Here is a 23,424-nt window from a genome sequence, read left to right on the forward strand (position 1 = left end):
AAACATTCTTTAATCTTTACAGACATGATCCAGATCTTGGTGTCCTACCCAATGAGGCAGAGATTGACTGGAAATGAGACAAACATATATCTTGTCTGCATGACAGACTGAAACACACACCCACCACAAGAAGAATAAAGCCCTCTTCAATGTGTCTGTATTGTAATAGGAAAGAGGAGGAAGACTGATTTATTTAAACAGCACTTAACTAACAATAAACACTATCAAACCAAAGCAAACTAATACTCAGCCATTAAAGCATCCATTCAATGGCCCATCTGTCATATTGTTAAGACCTTTAGAAGTTGTTTAACAAAATGTTAAATAAGATGACATTCAGGAGCACAAAATGCTTGACTGGCTAATGTAACAAAAAGGGGTTGGCCTGCTGATGTTTGATATACTGCTCTGTGCTACAGACTGAAAGCTCTGGAGCACAAGACGGGGCTCCCAGGCTCTTTTTATCTCAGTGAGCTGTGCCAAAACAGCTCAGAATCAGCACAGACAAGTGTCATTAGCATCATGAGGCAGAGAGAAGGAAAATCCCAGAGAGGAAAAGACGTACTGTGTAAGGTGAGCGAAAGGAAGCAAAAGAAACAAACTGGCCTGTGAAAGGGAAAAGGAAGAAAGCCCCAAATTACTGTATTCGTGGTGACCCATGAGAGTTCCAAATCCAAATTATTTTTTTTCTCATCACCTCATGCCTTTATTTGCATTTGACAGCAAGGTTTGACAGATGTGCTATGAAAATACTTCAGATTGGCTGTGATTGACTATTTCGTAAATATCTAACAACTTCGAAGGCAGATGCAGTCAATTCAGCACTAATACATTCAAGTTTTGTTTACTTTCATACATGAGAACAGATTGTTCTCATTCCCTATTGAGAATAATAGTCCTCATACAATATGACTTTTCAGGAACTGACTGCATTGATGTCAGTGGCTTGGACAGTTCCAAATCTATCAGAGTTAAGGCAATACAGCTGGGTAAGTTAGGCAAGAAGTAGGCTTCCTGCAGCAGTTAAAGAATAGATAACATGTTGCCATGAAAAAAGCCTGTTTCCTAGAAAAAAAATATCTTCCCTTCATATATCCAAAAGGAAGAAAGGAAAGAAGTATTTTAAGTTTAGACATGCAAGAGTTTTCACAAGACACTACTAGACAGCTCTATTGTCACAGATGACATAGCCCCAAAAGCCACTAAGAAAAATAAGAACCTCTGAAAAGCAAACAGCAACATGGAAATTACTGTTAAAAATAAAAGTACAATTTTCTTGTACAATTTAAAGTCCTTCCCCTGGCATTCCAAGACCTTTTTTAAGACTCAAGGCTTCACACTACTATGAAATGTAATTCTTTGTCTACGAATACTGTCCAATATACAAGATTTTTGTTTCCCATAGTGCCTGCCAGCACATTTCCCTTACCAGTGCTGAGGAGAGCCCAGTAAGCCCAGCTAGCAGGTTCAAATTTCCCAGCTGCTCAGCAATGACAGTAAGTTCCAGTCCTTGGAAAATCTGGCCTCAAGTGCTACAGGTAATCAGTACCTGTACTGAAGCACTGTCTGGGTTTTGTTTCAGTATGGTAAGAGCTATTAAAAGTAGTATAGTATATAGTACTAGCAGGCAGAACAGTGCTAATGATAGACTAGTGTTCACATAAAAGACACTCCTGATCATCCCACCAGTAGAATAGCAGCACTGTGTTTTACTCTAGGGAAGAAAATTAAAAGATAGAGAGCTTACTGATGTTTTCACAGTCTTTCAGTCATAGCTAAATACATATGAGAATGAACTACAATTAACACTAACCAATGTGTCCCAGTAACTTATTGATTTAGAAAGTATTCTTTCTGAAAATATTAATCATTGTTATTCAATATATAAAGACTGAGGCACAATAAAATCCTAGAAAATGGGAATTCAATACATGTTAGCAAGTCTAGATAAACACTGGCAAATGCAGAGTTTAGCCTGACTGCTAACAGATTCTAAAACTGCAAGCTTTGTTCATGCTGTGATTGATAAAAGATTTCTTAACCACTGTGAACATATGACTAAAAATAAGCAACAAAACATTGCTCTCCCAATCTGAAGTATATTCTTAGAAAGAAAAAAAAAAGTTGCCAACTCTAGAACCAAAATCATCTACCTTATAGGTGCTACTCTCACATGGAGGGGATAGTGGCATGCTAAGGACAAATCAGATGTGGACACAGCTTCAACTTAATATCAAGAGTGATGGGAAAACTACACAACCCTTTCTCCTCACAAAAGTCCTCCTACAGCCTGTTTCTGCCTCAGCAAGATCTTTTCAAGATGAGTAAGAGATCTGGGAAAAGCAAGCAAGATCACAGCAGTGTTCAGAGGACAACATGAGTAAATAACCACATATATATATATATATATATATATATATAGTGTGTGTGTATATATATATTTTCACTCCTTTCCAACTGAAATTATCTTGGCTGTCAGTAAAGAGTACTTACAGGAACATCCCAGAATGGTCATTTTCAAAACTAGAAGCTCTAAAGGTCAGTGTTCAGTTATACCTAACTCAACACTACCGTGACTGTGTCCTCTTGGGAAAGAGGGAGGGATCCTACAGCAAAACATATAGCAACAGCAGTTTATTTTATTTTATCACACTGCTGAGTTGTTTTGAAGTGAAAGAAGGCTTGTAGGGAGAGACAGTCTCTTTTATTAGACCATTTATTGTTATTTCTTCCCCACCCTTTTAAAAGTATTTTTTTTATGGGTTATGAGTGACTACAACAGAAAGAAGAGCTCTGCTGTAGTACTTAGACAAGAGAAATACAGATGAAAAGAAGAAATAAAGAAGAAATAAAGTAAGATAGACTGAACTACTCAAAAGTTGGCACATGAGTGTCTTTGTTAGAGACACACAATGACAGTGTGAGTGTAAAGGGAACAGAGGAAAAAAAGACTCATCCTGTACAATCAGTATCTTACTAGACTGATTCAAAGAACCAACTCAAAACTCCAATCAAGATAGAAGAAAGATTCCCACAGATGGCAGCCCAGCCTCGCCTATACGTAGTTTTCAGCTACATAAACGTCCCTGTGAATATTCAGGTTAGAGAAGGAGGCTATGCCCAGTTTTGGACTTTGTAAGCCTTCGGGTTCAAATTACATAGAGGAGGAGCAGCTAGCTGCTTTCTATGTGACAAATATGGCAGCTTCTGACAAGGGAGAAAAAAGCATTACACTGGCCTTTTTGGTTTTCCCTCTGCTCTGGGAAAAATCATTGCACAGGTCTGCACTGCCAGATATAATATATGGCAATGAAAGATTTTAACACCAAACTCACCTGATTTGCACCATACAAGATAACAGGAGCACACCAACATGTGGAAGCTGAGTTGCTACAGCACCAGGGAAATCCTAGCTCCCATTTGTGGATTCGTTGCTTGCATTATCATTGGTTAAGTTCTGAGAAGTGGCTGACAACCTTCCACAGCACATGAAAAAAGCTGAAAAGATCTATTTTAAAAATTATTAGTATGCAAAATATACCCAGGTTCCTCAGGCAGCTAATCTTCAGTAAGTATCTAGGAGACCAAAAAAAAGGATGAATAAATCATCCCAGCCTCTGTTTACAGCACAAATAGCAATCAAAAAGAAACCTTTAAGGATATGAATTCTACTGGAAACACACTCCTCTTTTTCCAGCAAACATATTGCACTGATACTTAAATGAAGCTTTTAAAAATCAAAACCAAGAAAACTCATTGTCCCTTAAAAGGACAGACTTGGTTCCTTGGTGAATTAGTCAAAAAGCTGATCTACCTAATTGCTTCTCTTCAAAGCAATCTTGCTCACAGCAGAAGTTGTCAGTGGCTGTAACTGTGTTTTGTTCCTGGGGCAAGGTAACAAATTGTTAAAACATATGGGCCTGAATAGCATTGATATGATGGGTTTGCAGTTGTGGAACTCTGTTTGTACCAAGCACCATTGCTGTAAATACTATTTTTGGGGACCTACAAGGTGGATGTTTTAAAAAAAAAAAACCAAACAAACAAACCCCAAAACAAAAACACAACACCAACTTCTCTATTATGGTTTGTTTTGTAGGTCTCCCTCAACCTGCTCAGTAGTTAATTGATAAGATTTGTCCTTTATGGCAATGGGTGGGTTTTCCCCTTTGGAGTAAGAATTTCTCAGGCTTACCTCTTCTCTTAATATAGGGAAAAATGGTATGTAAGCACATGAGGCAACTATATTCCTTACTGATATGAATCAGTGCAGCTACTCACATGTGCAGATCTGCACCTAGTAGTAACAGCAGAAGATTTGGGCTACAATATCATGTCATCAAGGGCCAGTAGGTTTCAGCAGCCCTTCCCAAAGGAAAAAAGAAATATACATTGAAATATGAAAGCTGAAAACTAACTACTAGGACTGTATCATCAGGTTCATCTTTCAGGCAACTCGTGTGTGATTGTTTAACCTGAAGCAGCCCTGGATTAGCATGAAAGACTAAAAAAACCTGCAAACCACATAACAGGTCATTCATCCATGAGCCTATTTGATTCACACTTTTTCAAAATTAGCAGAACACATGCTGACTTGGTACACTGCCTCACTATAAAGACATTAAACCAGATGTGCAGCAACTGACCAAGAATGCCTTTTCCTAAGCACATTCTTTCCTCCTGCTGAACTATTTGTTATATAGATAGGTCTGCTGAAAGGTTGCTGAACCACACAGCTAACAAAAATGCACAGAGATAGGAGCTGCATCTTTGACTGCAGCAGAATTCCACGGATCCATGTTGAGCCGCAGAGAAACTGTGCTGCTGTTAAACAGCTGATTTGTTTATTCTGCCAAACATCTGAGAGCATCATTAGTTACACAAATGGCTTGAATTATGATCAAATGAGCTGAGTAACCTGCTGCCATGAAACTCCATGTGAGTCCTGTTTTATCAGATCTTAACATGTGTTACTCAGTGCGAAGCCATGTCTCCTGGCTCTACCTGAAGGTTCAGGGGCTTAGGAGTCCCCTTCTCATTTTGAGGGACACCTTTCCCACTCTTTTACCCAAAGATTGCCTCAGTATACATTTCCATCACACAATAAGGATTAACACAGCCTTTTCAGACATCTTTTACCTCTGCATTTTAACACACTTTATCTGTACATATGTGGATGTGTGGCCCATTACTTCCAAACACAAACCCAAAACCAAAAAAAAACCCCACAAACCAAAAAAACACACAAAAAAACAAAAAAAACCCAACCACATTTGCCTGTTATTTGAAAGCTTAGTGGTGATGGAAAACTTAATGAGATCAGTTTATAATTTTGCTAGGACAGGACCAGATGATGTCTCTCAGAGCACAGAAAGAGTATTCTGCACAATAACAGCCATAAGATTTACCTCCCTCATATATTTTTTTGCTGCTACCCCTGCAACCCAGCCATTTACAGGAGAGGCTCAGCTCTGCCACAGATCAAGATACATCAGCTCAACTGAATTTAAAAAAAAAAAAAAAAAAAAAGGCCAATATTTCAAAGCAACAGTCCTCCATTCCACTCTCATTTTTGAAGGCTGACACCTGCTGTGCTTAAGCCCCAAGGGTGAGTAAATCCCTGTGTTTCAGCAAATGAGGTATTCTTGTATAAGCAAACCCATCAGTTCAAAATTGTATTTCCTGTACTGGGTTTCGAACTCTTTGCTCAAAATGTAAAGATCCAGCTAGCATCACCCACAAATGTGTGAACTTCCATGTATTTACTTTTGTCTTGTGAGATACTTCACTAAATAGGAAACAGCCTGGACAGACTCAACATGGCAAAAAAAAAACCCCTCTTGTTCTCAATCCAAAGAAAGGAGAGCATTTCCTCTACATCCAAAAGTACTTGGCCAATAGACATAATCTTTTATCTGCCAGATGGGTTTTACACACACTATTGAACAAATCCCTGCAAGAGCACTGACAGAATTAGTGACCTGCTTTGACTTACTGTTTTTCCTTCCTGTTTTCAAGTACTTCATGCAGAGGGCACCCAAACCAGAGTACAGCTGAGCAGAACTAGACCAATCATCTAGTGAAATGCTATAGATGCTACATCATCAGGAAAAATAAAATCACAGCAAACACTATTAACTTTAATAACAATGAGTCTGAGATTTAATTACAGCATACTCATGTGGTTGGGAATTTACTAACACAAGCTTCAACAGAAACAAATAGTTTCTGTAAAAATAAAATTTTTCATTCAAGAAATCCCATTTATTTCTTTTAAGATAAGAAAAAAAAAATCCACTTTCAAGGCAGATACATTTATTTGAGTCCACCTGGCCTATTGCAGTGCCTCATGACATTTCAGTTTTCAACTACTACACCATCAACAGATCACACATACAACAGCAACACATTAGTCTGGAAAATATCATTGTAGTATGCTAGTTAATATAATACAAAAATACCGCTTTTCTTCTGCCAAGAGTATTTTTGTTCAAAAATATGTTCACAGATCATGTTTAATTGCAACAGCCTTACATAATGCACAGCGATAAAAATTACACCACAAACATCTTTTTAAACTCCACCAATTCTTACCGAAAAAAGATGAGAACCTCAGTGGGATTTTCATGCCTAACATGTGTGGGCTTCCAGTGCATAGCAGCAAACTTGTATCTGCCATTAAAATCAGCTGACTCATTTTCTGCCAAAATACCTTCTTCTATTCTATTTGCAACAATAAAACCACAGATCTTCATATTTCAAGTAACCACAGATCCAAAAATGGTTTTTCTCCACTAAGAGACAAAATTAACATATACACTTAGTCAACAGCTCTCTTCTGCACACTCACACTCTCAGATTTTTAAAAATGCTTTCATTACCCAGGTCGTACAGTGCACTGCAATTAAGCTACAATTATTTTCATTACTTAGAAAAGATTAGCAATGCTAAAGTCCTGTTCCCCTCTCATGACAGAGGAAAAGGTGTGATCTATAGAGTTATGCTCACATAAAGGTGAAGTAAAAGAGCAACCATGCCCTGCAAATTTGCTGCTAATGTATTTTCGGCTTTTGCTGTGTGTTATTATATTTATGGAGTTAACATGGCTTCCAAGGCAATAGCTGCAACTATTTTTTTTTGCTTCTTTTATGAAAGGACATCTGGATTATCTTTACCAGCAACCGAACTCCAGCACCTGTTCCACATGCTATTCTATCTTGTATGCCAACTAATTTCCCATAGCACTGGATTTTGCAGGGTTTACTAGAGTGCTATTAGAAGGCTCATCAATATGTTCCTTCACTTAGAATTCAAAAACCTACTCAGCATTATGAAGTATAAGCTTACAGATTTTTTCTAGAAGCCCCTCACTATTGCAGTTTTGTACACGCTCATTCCTGCCTGCCCCTGCATTCCTCTAGTTAGAGGGCAGCCATCAGTTCTTTCTCTGCAATAGTCTATGCTCCAAAGCTTCTTAGAGCTCTCAGATATGGAGGCATTTTACCACAAATAATCTTTTATCACTTAAGGGCATATTTTTCCTGCATAGCATTCTTCTGTTTTCTTTTTGATGTGTCTGAAAAATTACCATTGTCTATATACAGAATACAATGATGGGGAGAGGTTTGCCAACATAAACTCAAAGCAGATACTTTTTATAATTTCCTTTAAATCTTTTCTGACTTATAGGAAAGTTTCATCAGATTACACAGCTTCAGGTGGGTGTTTTTGTTTATTGGTTTTTTCTTTGTTTGTTTGCTTTTTGGTTTTTGGTTGGTTGGGGGCTTTTTTGTTTAGTTTTAAAAAAAAAAACAAACCAAAACCAACTCCTTTTACTTTGGCAAATGACTCCAGTATTGTTTGATTTTTATCCTCCACTTTCCCCAAACTGTTTTGCCAGCATAATTTCTTTCACACAAGAAGTTTCAAGTACACTTGAAAGTTTTATACCATGATGATTTTTTTAAGATCCAGTAGTTCTACAATATAAGCTGCAGTCAGGTATATTCTTCTTTTTATAGTCTTCTCCCTCAGATATTCCCTGCCCAGTTAACTCCTCAGTTTGATCTCTGCCTTGCATCTAAGAGTACTGATGTGGGCTTTCAGAGGCCTCATGACAGTATCATCCTTTAAGACTGTTATTTTCCCCATTACATTCATTATTCAACTACATATCTACACTCAGCTGACAACCACCAGTCAGGACCAGTCTGTACTACATGTAATCGGAAAGAAACACTTCGCTCTGTGAGGTGTTTGTCACCTAAACTTCTTTTCTTGATCTCCCACTTCGCTCAAAAATTGCAAGTACTTGTGGGTGCACTGAGGAATTTAAACTCATGACCATCACATCATCATCTTGTCTCTCCTGCTTGAAGACAAATGTTTCACTTACCCTCCTTTATCTTTCTGTTTTCTTTCCTAGAAAGGCACAATACTGAAGGCATTTTTCAAAGTGATTTTCATCTCCACCAAGAATTTTATTGAGCAGTGAATCGTAAGTAACATTTACCCTCTTATCCACCTAGTGCAGCCAAAGTGCAGCTTATTGTTTTGGTAACCAGTTCCAAAATTCTGCCAAAAGATTTCTGATCCAGCTTGTACACTCCTGCACTACAGTTATCCTGAGGTTCCCACTCCTCCTGGGATGTCATGATGTGACTATATACAAGTAAAATGTTGTACTCCGCTTGAGTTTTCTGTCAGTTTTTCCTACATGCTACTTTTATCTGTTTTTCTTCTTACCAGATCTTAGTCAAATTTATTTCCATTTGTGTCCCCATACTGTTTTATGTAACCTGCCTATTGCATGCTTTGACTTCCTCACTTTTTCACTACAGACTTCTTTGCCCCCTCAGCAGACAGTCTGCATGAATGAAGCTCGTAACAAAACATGAACACTGGGGGTTTTTTTTGCTAGTTTCTTTTGCCCCAGTAAAAGACAAGCACTATACATCCCATACATTGATTCCTCTCACATCAAAATCTCCCAGAAGTCTGCATATCGTTATGAATATCATTATGAATTACAACTCCACCTTGGGCTCTACAGAGAGAGAGCATACCCAAAACCCAAAACAATGTGTTGAAAATGTGCATTCATACACACACACTGTCTTAGCATCTATTGAGATCAGCTAAAATTGCCAAACTACAATCAACTTTAGATATCCCTAGTAAGCCTCCCAACAACATTGTCCTCCACGTGCCACCCATACTCAAGCTTTCACAGCCACTACACCTCAAGGAGTTAAGGGGAAGTAAGTCCTGCCAACCATGGACACATGTCACTCTTACCATCACCAGGGGAAGATGACAGTGTGTCATCAGCTTGGAGGACCACACGCAACCACATATCACCCTCTGCTTTCCTAAGGTTTGTGGCTGCATTTTCTATAATTTCCAACACCTTGATCTTTTGACTTTCTATTTCATTTCTGGTTATTATGATGATTACAACCACAAGAAGAGTAGAAGTTGTCTACTCCATTGCCCTGTTCAAAAAAAAACAAGACAAAGAAGTTGTCTACTCCATTGCATGTTCAAAAAGCTGGTGTTTAAATTTTGTTTATGAAGGCATGGGATAGTTTTGTTGAGTTCAGCAGGGACTTTTTATATTATTATTGTTGGTTTGATTTTGTACCTGCAGATGAAAAAAAAAATGGAAGGGTTTTCACCTCAATAAAGTGGGTGGAAGGATTATGTAAACAACTTGTCTGCCTACAAAGAGGAGCCCTGACAGGTCCCATGTTGTCAAATGAAAATTGTGACTTCTTGCATTTCAAAAGTCACGCTCAGATGGTTTCATCTGAAACCCTCTGGGTAATAGTAGCCTTTTGAGGTTATGATATCTCTGGATGGAATTCAATAAAAGAAATTCACTTTCAATTGAAACACTGGAACACTGCCAGACAGCCCCAACAATGCAATACTTCTCTAAAGAAAATTGGACTGATCCCCCCCATCATCCTTTTTTCTCCTCCCCTTTCTATTTCTCTACCTGTCTTTATTTGAGCTTTTAATCTTGTTTGTGGGTTGCTTTTTTGATATATTTCCTTTCCCAATAAACTTGGGATGCTGGAGCTTTAAAAAAACCATACAGACACTTGGGACTGAAACAGTAGTAGCTAGTAATAGAAAGACACAGACACTCACCACAGCAACAACAAGTCAGTCTCAATGGCTGACCTTTGCCACACACGTGAAGGGAAATAGAATAGAATCTCTGCTATAGGTGAAGGGGGTGATTTTAGAACGACCAGCTTCCTAGTCCTTGTTAATAAGGCTGTTTGATGCATTTATTTAGTTAGTTTAAGGCCAAGGGAAGGGGGAAAGCTTACAAAAACTGCCTGACTGCCAGAGGCAAAAGTGTTGACTTTTTGCTTGGGTTGTCATTCACCCTGCCTTGGGATCTTTTTCTTCCCCCCACCCTCCTTACCCACCCCCTCCCTTTCTTTTCTCTGGGTTTGGCAATAGTTGCAATTGTCTTCTCTTGTTTTTTGAACCTCTAAACAGATTAATACGTATGCATAGTTGGGAGGCAGAAGATTAAGAAAATGTATCAACCTTGTGAAAGCGTTAATTTTCTCCAGGATTTTCTTAGTCAGTGATCTACCTCTTTTATGCTGTTACTTCATAAGGTCAAACAGGCATAGGAACTGCGTAATAAAAAAATAAAAAACCTTTACCTTCGAAACAGAATGCAGAGCTGTTTGGCAGACTTTGCACTGATGTTTCTTGTGGTTTGCATTTGATTCACCTTGGATTATAAACCCCTCCTTTACAATCATTTACTCTTCTTCCATTAGGTCAAGATTTTGAAATCAGCAAAGTAACAATGTTAGAATTAAAAAAAAAAAAAAAAAATCTGAGTTGGTTAGTTGGTTCCTCTTCCTATAGAATTAAGTAGAATTTTATCCCTCCAGAGTTCAAACACCTACCTAAGTTCAGGTCTGGTCAAATGTCAGCTAAGAAAACAGGTGCTGGGGTGGCATGGAGGGGAAGGGTCATTTGTTCTGGACACTGTGTTCTCGTCTGATGACTGCATCAAAAGAATGGTAGAGGATGCACAGCCACTGTCTTTGACAAGATATGTCAAACCAAATGCCCGCCTCACAGTGATACTTAAGATCCACTTGCACTTTCAAGAGAGTTGCCCAATTGCTGGTATCAAAGACAGATATAGAAATCAAGCCCCTGAGCTACAATTTTAAATCCCACTCATTTCAGATAACTAATTTTTAACTGCTCTGTAGATACCATTAAATATCTGTGACAGGACTCACTTATTTCATAAGAGCAGTTTCAGCTTGGATTCCCTACAAAGACTACTTAGACTTCCAGAGTGTCAGCTGTATCATTAAACATGCCTGATCTCAGTTACCTGGAGAAAACTATTTACATACTGTAGCAGTAGGTAAATGACAGCGATGGATAAATTTGCATTCACAAATATTAAAGACAAATTGCAAGTCTCTAACACATAAGACTTTTTCCCTAAAATTCTCAGAAGCACAAAGAAATTAAAACAACTGTTTCAAGTTCGGCACACAGCTCAGTTGTAGTGAGGAACAGAAAGGTCCCCTCACTTCCCCTCTCAAACAGTCCTGAAAATAACTCGCCTCCTTTGACTGCAGGCTTATTGTACCAGACCTTCCTAGGGGCTAAGGTATTAACAAGGTACTAAAATATTTATGTGCATTTACTGCACCTCCTGATGCTGGATCAAAAAAAAAAAAATCCTTCTAGCTATCAGTCTTTATGGTCTCATTGTCTCAAGTTAATACGTAAATAAAATAAGCACATGTGCGTCTGAGTGCACTGAGAGTTCAAGGAAGCATATTCTGCTCATATTCTTCTACTCATACATTTGCCCCATCTTAATTCTCCTGACTGTAAGGCTTGAATACAGATACTGTCTGGACTGGGTTTTCTTCTTGTCATGTTTAAGTTAAAGAACTTCAACTGTGTCCTCAAAATATTAATGGAAACCACTAATTTGTGTGTCCTCTATGGATGAACTCACCCTCCACAGCATTTGCCCCTCTTTCTAGGAAATACCATTTACTCACACATAAAAATACATTGTAACTACCTGTATAATGCATGGGGGTGTTCAAAGAGCAATGTTAGAAAATTATAAAAAGGAAAAAGTACTTTCCCAGCCTGTTTTAGTTTTCAAAGATTTCAACTTTGTTATGGAGTAGTAAGCTCTCTAGGCAGAGTAGTTTATGAAAATCTCAACGTTCTCCCTGTTATTTACCACAGGCATTTGAATTTTATTTAAAACAAACAAACAAAACCACTTGTAACACACTTAAACCTAGAAGGCAACAGATTTGTGCTTTTGAAGTAATTCAGACATCTGAAGTATAATAATCTAGGTTTCCTTGTAGCAATAATAGAAAAATATTCCTTGTAGAGTACAACATAATGTGTAATCTGCAAAATATTAGACATTCTTCATTTTATTCTTGAAAAAGCACCTTTGACTAAAGAAACAACAAGAATTTTCCTTATTTTCCTTTGCTTCCTTTGCATTGCAGTGCCAAGTGTAAGAACTCATCAAGGTGATACGTGGTCTTACTGACTGTAACAGGATTACCCATGTTCATGCATGTAGTGGTCATGCTGCAGTCAGAGGTGTGGTGATCAGCTACACGGGTGGTAACACAAAACTGGTCAGGTCAAACAAAGGAGGGCAAAAAACAACAATACATTTTTAAACCTATCAAGTAACTCCCAGACTGGCTTACAGATAAACAGACCAGCATCACGGCTAGGAAAATTTAGCTAGCACTTGGTGCATCTATATGCACTGATAATCCATGTATGTAGGCAAAGGATAAATACTTATGTTTGTCACCAGGCAATGAATAGGTGCAGCCGTGCTTAACAAGATGAGATATTCTCTTGCCAATATGGATTTTATTTTATTGGTTAATCATCATACACTACTAAAAGCTCTAACATGAATACTGCTCTGTGAGGAGAGGTATTTTCCTCTAATACAGGTTATTTTTTAATCCTAGCACAGTTTATTCCAGTTGTCAACCCAGAGTGCACTTATAAATAAACACATGCTTCTTTATATGAAATAGCATCCACATTGCTAAAAATCAAAAATCACAATACTCTGTACAGTTACATAAACCTTGAAGTCCAGACTAAAACTGCATTTTTACCTTCCTCTTCCTTTTATATTTCAGGTTGTTAACAAAGAAGTTATTCTTATAGCTAGGAAGAGTATAAAGGCTTCCTTAAAATGTGTAACTTGTACTTTACTCCATCGGACAAAGACAAATGCCTTAAGAAATCAGAGCTATGAGTTCTAAGCTGTTCAGAGGCAGAGGTGTACAGGAGAAAAACATTTTTCTCTAGCAAAGAGAGCACATACTGACCCAGAATCCTATGTAGCTGGGTGATTTACTTATTAATCTCTAAGTAAATTCCAGTCCTAAAATTTAAGCATCTGGGAATTCTGCAGTGAACAGAACTTAATGTGATGTTAAGCTAGGGGCATTTCATCTGTGGTTGTAAGTCATTTCATGAGAAGAATTCAGATCCATCCCACAAACTTGGATTTTCTTCGAGGTGATTTTTTTCTAATAGACTGGATTATCACTTTGTGATCCACTAAATTCTCATTCTTTTAAGATGGTCATGCAGCATAACATTAAGAAAGTAATTTATTTTAATTTAACACAGAAAGTGCCCCAGGTGACCAGTACTGGCACCAAAATAACGGGTCTGACTGCCATCATTCTAAGGCATGGGAGTTCCCAGGATTATTTCCAAACCAGACCTCCTTCTCACACTGTGAACATTAAGGCTGACACTGTTCCAGAGCCTAACCTGAAATGGAGTTTTTGAACACTTATAATTATTCTTGTTCAGCCTTGCAAAGTCATCGTGAAAATTAACCAGGATAGGAAATAAGTCTGCTCATTCTGCATTCATGATAAATAATACTGATGCTAAAAGGCTAAATGAGGAAAGCAACATGCCTAACCCTCAAAAACCAAAAACAAAACCCATCCCCAACACCCCAAACAAAACTGCTCAGGTATCATAAGCTTGTAAGACTTGTTTAAGAATATTCATTTTCCCCACAGATTTTGACAACTTAATTTTCACTCTTTGAGACATTCTGAAATCAGCATCCCTTTCTGTTCTTTAAAACACTGCTTCCCCAGCAATTCTGAACTCAAGAAGTAAAGCACACTTCAGTTGTCATTACCACATAACAAGGCTTCCCATCTACTGGGAAGATAGCACAAAATAGCAACTTCCTGCAAAGAAACATCCAAGAAGCAAGCCAGTGAAAGAATCATGCTTTCCAGAAAGAAACAATACCAAAAAACGAGGAAGTTTGTGTTGTTCTTAAAGAACAATCTGAGTAAGTTACTGCAAAATAAAACCTATCCTATTTGTTGTACTAATACTACTCTGAAGTGTTTTCCTTCCTATACTGAAGGTTTTCACGATTTCTTTCTAACTTAATTGCTCCCTCCCTCTGATTATGTATCGGGTATCCAGTACCAAAGGTAAAAGAGATTGCAGCTACACCTGCCAGCATTGCCCTGCTGTGCTCTGCAGCCAGAGACAAACATCTGTTTCTTATTGAGCTGTGCCAAGGGAGCCTCTCTGCCTCCAGACACTTTTTTCTTCCCTGCCCTTCTGCTACCATCCCCTGTTCAGTTACAAGAGTGACTATGGAGTGGCTACCAAACAGCAATTCTGTGAGGGCACATAATCATGTCCAAGGCAACAGCTAGCCAGATAACAGCTTGCATGAATCACTTGGAGAATGGTGAAAACACCTCTTCTACCAGTCTTTTGCTTCATGGGAAAGATCTCCCCAGAGCTTGAGGCCAGAAGTGTCAAATGACAAGTCAGAAATTCTCCTAGTAAGAAAGATATTCATCAGCTTTAATCTAAAATTATGTTCCTAAATCTTCTGGCACTTCTTAATCTCTCTCCCATACAATGATTCATCTCACCACCTATACCAAATTCCATCTTCATTTTAAAATTGATTAATCAGTCCTCACACTAAAAGCTAGAATTGTTTCCCATAAATGTCTTTTTTTATAATGATATTCTCTGCACAAAACATTTTTCACTTTTGTTGAAAACGGTAAGCATGCATGCAAAAGCACAACCCACCAAGATGAAATTCCAGTGAATCAGAAAACCAACAACAACCAGCAGTAACACAGGCTTTAACATAGCCACTCCACTGTCAACCTCTCATCCCCAATCCTCTTGCATGTTCAGTCTGCAAGTGACCTTCAGAAGTATCAGTCTGAAACCTACAACTTTCCAACACAATGGCTGCTAAAGACTCAAAAGATGTTATGTCTCAGAATTCCTCATTATGCCTCATACAGCCAATCTCCCTAGCTATCCGTCTTTCTCTTTGCCTAACAAGAATAAAGGCTTATTCACATCACAGTTGCTGCATCAACCATCTTTCCCTCAGATTCACTAACTGATCAAAAAAGACAAACAGAAATTCATTCAGAACTATGCAAGGAGTTATAAGGACAAACTGCATTCATGCGACAGTCACCTACTCTGTGTTTCAGCACCTACCCACTACATGAAGAGTTTAAAACTATAGGAGACAGTTTTTGCTACTCCCACTGACAAGCTCTTCATGCTCTAGGTGCCTCTGGTTTAAATAATTCTGTCAGAAATAGGTCTGCTGGTCACTTTGCTAATACTGCAACTTTCACATTATCTTCTCCTTGCACCAGGGGCAGCTAGCTAAATATGTCAAGCTAAATTACCTGTCTCCAAGAATACTTATTATTTCACTTCAGCAGTTAGTATAAATCTCCCAACATATCTTGAACCTAAATAACAGAGTTCACTTGCCTTGTTTATTTAGGGCATGTTAGGTCATGACAAAAGAACTAAGCAAGAAAACTGCTCTTGAACACTTCTGATTTTTGTCTTGTTTTCCTTTATCTCCCTCCATTTCCCTCCTACCCCAAAATCAGAAACACAGGCATGATGCATCTGTAAGGCAAACTCATCTGCAGTTCATATGGATGAATTCAAAGCACAGCTCATGAGGCTATATGAGGGGGAAGAAGTGGGGAAGTTAGACTGAAAATCACATGAACTAGAAATGTAAGTTGCAAATCAGAGGTTACCCTTCCTTATTTATTACTGTGTTCCTTCAAGAGACCCTAGCTTTAAGCTGTAATTTTTGGCCAGAAAACTCCCCAAGCTTAATTTTAGTAAACTCATAAAACAGGGCCCTAGGGATGATACAACACTCTGTGCAGCCTCTAAACAACGTGAGTGACTAACAAAAATGACAAACAAAAGGAAATTCTAAAATGTCTACTTCTGATCAAGTACTCCAGCTTGGAGGTTAAGTATTATCCCAAGTGGACCTGAGCTCTGGGCAAGTGTTGTGACAAAGATATCCTTTTCTTACTGATTTTACTTTACTTGTTCAATTATATTCCTTTATAACAGAAACTGAGTCAAGAAAGGGATCTGTATTTAATTTCATTTAGATAGCTAATTGGTTGCAATTCAGATACACACTGGAAAGTATCACTTGAATCCAAACTCATTTATTTTTTGCTTTACAATCAACCCAGTTTGAAAAGCAACACTGAAGCTCTCCAAGATACTCTTGTAATGACTGTTTTGCAGAACAAAGTTCCTTTAAAGACATATCTCTTTACAAACTCAGCCATAAATACTGTACTAGAACCAAGGACCACAAGCAGAGATCTCTTGAATTTTTGCCATGAGTCATTACAGAGCAGAACACAGGTACAGTCTGCCACACATCCCTGGGATATGCAGGGCAAGCTAGGAGAAAAACAAGGCTCACAGAGCTCTAGGATTAGTGCTCTGATTTTCCAGTTCAAAACAGAAGAAGCCAGAAAAAGCTTGGCTTCCTATCCCCTCCTCCACACTTCATTAAAACAGATTTTGCCCACAGCAAATTTACAAGTGCCCACAAGCTGGAGATTGCCTGCACCTTGTCCATTTTTCCCATGTGCAACAGGCCAATAAAATAGAGAAAAAAAATCTCATGTGGAGGTCAACATGGTTGAGGGTTCATTAAGAATTATGTGATGCTGGAGATGGACAACTCACACAAGTTCTAAATGCTGGGGTAAGGAACGGCAAGGAAGGCTGTGGGTGGTTTTGGCACTGAATGTCAAAATGGCGCAAAACCACCCAGCATTGGCCCATTGCTACCATGGTGTCATCGTTGCCCAAGAGATCTGAGCAACCTGGAATGTATTTACTGTACACCCACCCACCCAGATCCCTACAACACGACCTGACTAATGAGACAGATAGAAGCACTGAGTAGCATATATTCATCCATCAGCCACTGAGCTACACATTGCTTACTCCTTCTATGGATCTGGAATTCAACTACTTAAACTGCTTTAATGGAATCAAACAATTTAAGCTTGTCACAGTCATTTTGCAACATTTCAAAATACCACAGTCCAATTATTATTGGTCTGGCAAGGATTTTATTTTCTGGAGAACCTTGTAAGTGGAAAATTATCTACAAAAAACTCAAGATCTACAGAGACAATGGACAACATCACTATTGAAATTAAGGCAGAGCTACTATATGCACATCATTACGGTAGAAAGGGTGGAAAAGCAACTGTGTTGTCACAGAAGAGCACTCTCTCATATGTGGTATGAGGTGAGAGAAGGCAGCCATTCCAGCTGAGGCACTGGTGCTTTCCACATATTTTCTCATTGTACAGACAGGAATATCATACCCCAGTGTGTAAACTAATAAGGATTTTTAGATTCAAAGGATTGAAAACTCATCTTTCACTGACACTCCCCATGAGACAGAACATTGACTGCGACTTCCCTACACTCTGGGAAAAGCAAAAGAGAAGCCACTGGTGTGCCCTGCATGGTTTTGCTAAATTCCTCTGACACACAATACTCTGTGGAAAGTCATAGGCCCTGCTCCCTCACTGCCCAGGGACCCACAGGGAACATGGGTGTACCAGAATGTTCCATCCAAGGGCTTCATGCTCATGCTGAAGTTTTCTGCTTTTCCTTCAGGGTGTTTTCAGGATGGTAGTCACCACAGAGGCCTGCTGTGCTACACCATCATGCTGTGCCTCTGTGCTAAACGCTACTACTTTGATTCTGGGAACGATGAACTAAGAGTCACTCCACAAATGTTCCAAACCATTGGGAAGAGTTTTACTCTTTTTGACCTGCCACTTGTAAAGAGCAGGTGTAAGGACACAGCTACACCTTCACCAGGAAAAGAAGCAGGGCAATATTTTCTGGAAAATGTCTCCTGTTGTTTAAATACCTTATCAAAAGCACAAACCCCCCACAACTTTCAGCATCTAACTACTCCATCTGAGAACAGCCTTTTGAGCAAGAAGTCCGTGGCCTTTGCCTGCTTGAAAAATGCTGCTGCATGTGACACACAGCAAATTTAGAGAGCCAACAATTCCATGGAAACTGCTGCCTAATGGACACTGATAAAAATCCAGCTGCCTGTATCCTGTATAACACCACCAGCCCCTCTTTCAAAGCTGACCAGACAGTTCTCATTTAGACAGAGAATATGAAAGGTGTGAAGGATGCCCTTCTTTCCAGGCATTTTTATATATGCTTGACCAAATCATAAGCAGACTTATTTAAAAAGAGTTAATGGAAGCTGTGCATCAACTGCAACTCTCACACATTAACAGCCAAATGTTTACTGTAATCTCTGCACCCAGAGAAGTTTCTTTTGTTCTTAAAATAGCACCAGTCACTGCAGAATGGAGATGCAAGGAAACTGAAGACTATATATGTATACACGTACATATTGTCACAAATCCTGGGGCTTGTACAGAATATTTTAATTACAGTTTTAATTGATTCATATATTACAGTGCTGCAGCTTCTGTAGATCAATGAATATATCAATATTAGGTGTTAAATAAAAATATTAAAAGGCTCCTCTAATGCATAATTTACTTTATGGCAAACAATCTCTTCCTCTCAGATCATTACTATTGTGAATTTGGAACCTTATATTAAAGGGTTTCCCTAATGCATTTCCCAGAAATTAAATTATTCATACAAATATGATTTACATTATGATTTTTTGATTTGAGTTGAGTACCACTGTGGGAATGTGCTATTTTCTTAACTGAATGAGAATGAAAACTTGAGGGGAACATAACAAACTCTGAGTTAGTAAGTATTTATTTTAATCTTGTTATTTGTATCCCAGTAACTGCACCAAAGTCCCAGTCTGGGTCAAGATCTCATGGGTCAGGAACACTGCAAAGCTAGCATAAGAAAAAGGTCCCTGGCATACAGCAGCTTGCAAAATAAACACATGATGACATAAAATTCAAAAAGGGGAGGAAAGACCCTGAACATCATGATTCTCTAATAGAAAATTAGGGATGCAGATGCAGTCTGATACAAGTCACAAGTTAAAAGAAGGGGTCTTAACTATGGCAGGAAAATGAAACTGGACTCTATAAATTTATCATAAGATATGATGACTGCTTACAAAGGGAATATTTCTGGTACTAAAGGTCTCATTAATCCAGTGGAAAAGGCATGACAAGACCTAATGGCAAGGAGCCAAAGCCAGGCAAACTCAGAGACACGACGGGTGACCATTTCTAAAATGGGAAAATAGGTCATTAGAGTTGCGACACTGGTATGTAGAGACAGTGACTCTTCCAATTCCTGGTGGCACTGAAATAGAGCTGAATGTCTCCCTAAAAAGGCAGAGATGCTGTACCCCAGAAGTTGCCAGCCTCAGGCAAGAATCACTACTCATATTGCACAGCCTGTGTTGATACTCAGTGTCAAACTCTTCTGGCTTTAACCCAGTCAAGCAAGTTCTCCGATTCCAACCTTTTATCTTAGCTACTTCCTCTGAGAAATCACATAACCACAAAATCACACCAGAAGCTGGTCAACAGAACGGTGCCATCAGCAGCTGCAGGTACAAAGCCATGCCATAGAAGAAACAGGGAGTGGCAAGGAATGCAGGGGTCTATCTGTGAAAAAATATTACACCAACAGAACTCATAATTTCTAATATTGACAGAAGCTGACCTTCCTATCATCTGGGGAGGGAAAAGCTTCCTAAAGCACACACCAGATTTACACAGTGGAGGAGAGGAAATTCATTGCAAGACAGGAATTAGCAGATGCAATCTGTACAGATGGAGATTTATACCTGCCTTATGTAGGGGATGGGAAAGCCCTCAACATGTCACCAAAGCTGTCTTGCTCAGGCAGTTTAGTAAGCAAAACAATCTCTAGGTCTAGAGGAAAAATCCTGGATTCAAGATACTTAAACAGGGTAGCTGCTGCAGCAGCATGATTTACCCTCCAAATTCTACTCTCAGCTGAACTACTAACCTGCTGTATGACCTTGAAAAGTCCTTCCTCAGGAATCTCCATAAGGCTTTGCATGCCTTGGGGGACATCGTGTGACTCTCGCTCTACATACATGCAGTGCCTAGCATAGCAGGGCAAGAGGTCCTTGGCATTTCCACAGTACAAATGCTATTGCTAATACCATTCACAGACAGATCCTACTCTAGCAATCACTGTGTTGCTGGCTGTCACCTCACTGGGCTACATGAGTCCTGCTTTGGGGAAAAAAAATGTCTGGTGACAGGTGTTGATCTTTTCTTTATACCAAAGATGGATCATTATGTCCTACATGCTGTTCCACAATGCCACCAAAATCACAGGCACTGCATTCACAGTATTGGGCCTAAAAACCGGCCAATGTTCTGCCCTATTTGTGGCCCTTTTTTTAAGTAGCTGTATGGATATGAAGGTGAGGAGGAAGAAAAAAATTTCCTTTTTTTTTTTTTGTTTTTTTTTTAATGTCTGTTTTATAACAGACTTTATGAACAGAGGGATATTACCTGCAAATGACTTCATGGTCTGCCATTCATGCAGCCCACAAGAAAAACAGCATGCAGTTTCTTTTCAATATAAGGCTTTGGACAGAAGAGCTGGTGTTAAAATATTTGAGAGCTAACTTTCTGCTCCAGTGCCCTGAAGCTCAGTTATAAATAATGGCCACCAAACAGGAACAGGCAGAGAAGAAACAAGTTTTAATTAGCTGTACAGTGAAAGTCTTTGTCCCACGGATAGATGTGATTATATCATTGATAACCTTTGTGGGGCTTGTTATCACATTGCACTACACCATTCTTCTTAGCTGAATAATTTTTCCACACACTCCAAATAGACTCAGCAGCAGTGAAGGAATAATGTCAAAAGTCCCTTCCACATATTTTCATTGGATTCTTCTGTTTGACTGAGTTTGCTCAACTGGGATGGAGCCAGGAGAGCTCATGAGCGGAGCCACAGAGCTGAGAGTGGTATCAACACAGACCTCTGCCAACTCCTTGTTACAAGGCTTGTTTGTAAACCTGTTTAAGGGGGGTTTTCAGGGTACATGAAATAATCTACATTAACTCCTGAGAACAATATCTGGTGGCTACAGACTAATGTACTCTGCATAAACTCAGAGAAGAAACACCAGCACTGACGTTACCTGACATGCTTTGACCTTCAGGTATCACTCTCTATAGCAGTACAGAATTATATACCCCAAGCTTTCACAGAACTGGGAACGTAATGGCAAACAATGCTTGTTCTCCAGTGATACTGGGAAAAGAAAGATTTGGAATCCAGTGCAAGGCTTGTTTTAAGAAGGTAAGAGATCTTGCAAAGCAACAATTTAGATAATTCATTTCCATGTATTACACCAACCAAGAACAAAGCCTTCCTGATGCGCTTAAATTAAGTAGCTCTAGTTCAGTAGGAATCGAACAGCAGTCATTTAACAGGAAGATTCCTTCTCCCCTTCCAAAGCAGGGAAACCAGAAACCCCTTCACACACTGTCTCCCTATAGGAAGTAGATCTTATCCTCATGGGCCCTGCACAGCTTATACTGCAGGTGTCACTTCACAAAGGGATTAGTTCCAGCTCACAGCAAGAAAGTTGAGAGAAGCATCAAGCATTGCCAGCTCCTCCTTTCACTACTTCTGGGGTAGATAGAGCCCTCAATGTGCTTGCAAGGAGGCAGGATCCAGTGCCTATGCCTTATCTGTTATGAAACTGATGGCAAACTGCAATGTATGGTAGTTTTGGTGATAAGCAGAGAATGAGCTCATATATAATAACTTAAAAAATTAAATTGGCAATAATGTAAACATATCCTGAAGTAGATATAAGTCTAATTTGGTTTTTAACCATGGTTTCGTCACTCCACTGGCCTTGTAACATTCTTTCAGGGCGGAAGAAAACAACAGCCAGTAACACCCCTGGACAAAGCACAAGTTGCCTCCACTGACAGGTGCATACTCATGAGTGGGATCAGTCTGTTCTCTGTATGTCCAGATATGGTTATACAAAGCAAGGAAGAAAAAAATTTACACCTATTACTTTTTTTTTTTCTTCAGAGACTGCCATGATTTCTGCCTCCTCTTTATATTCAAGTCAAGAAATGTATTCTTATTGCCCTTATCAAAGCCAGATTATTGTTGGTTCACCTATTTTAGCAGGAAGGTTGGGCAGGGGTTTCCTCTCCTTCTCTGAACACATTGCTGGGCCTATATCTGCAGGTTTCCCACCTGAGACTCTCCAAACACCTTTTCTCTGGAATTTAATGGGTACAACCTCTCCAAAGGGGGGGCCCAGGGCTGCTGAACCAGTTGGGTTACCATATGCCCCTTTCTTGGAGGCAGCCAGAACAGTTCTTCTGAGGACAAGGACACCACCATGCTCCTCTCAGCTGGACATGCTCACTGTCTCAGACAATCCAACACCTCCTAGGCACACATATACTCCCAACTTTTGTTGCAGATTGTACAGAGTAGTATAAACTTGACAACTGTGGAAGACAGATTTGGGTTTACAGCTATCCCTCCAACCTTCCTCACCATGATTTCATGCTGTCTCTCTCTCCTAAGAAATGGCCAGCTCTCTCTCTTCTCTGCCACATCAGTGACTGCCAAGAGCAACCTTGAGACCATTCACATACTGCCAGCACTAAGGCACTGCCATGGACTGGGACCTGGTGGAGTCTGCAGTGCTAGGTTAAAAAAAAAAAAAACCAAACCTGGACATTTATCTCTAAGTAGTACCTGATTCACCCAAAATACACACACCTACTCTCATCAGCAGCAGAATTTTGGCTTTGCATAGGAGCACAAGTTCAGCTGCTGAAGGGTACAGTCATGGCTCAAAACAGCTGTTCTCCACCTCCTTCAGGGAAGACCTGGTGGGCCAGATGGATCAGTGCAGAAGCCTGGAGTTAGCCTGCAGGCCACTCGTTGGACTACACTTAACACTTCCAGCAGCAGGCTGGCATCTTCAATGGCTCCAAGGCAATACAGTGCTACTCC

The sequence above is a fragment of the Calypte anna genome, chromosome 3 (genome assembly GCF_003957555.1).
Source record: "Calypte anna isolate BGI_N300 chromosome 3, bCalAnn1_v1.p, whole genome shotgun sequence".
Taxonomy (NCBI): domain Eukaryota; kingdom Metazoa; phylum Chordata; class Aves; order Apodiformes; family Trochilidae; genus Calypte; species Calypte anna.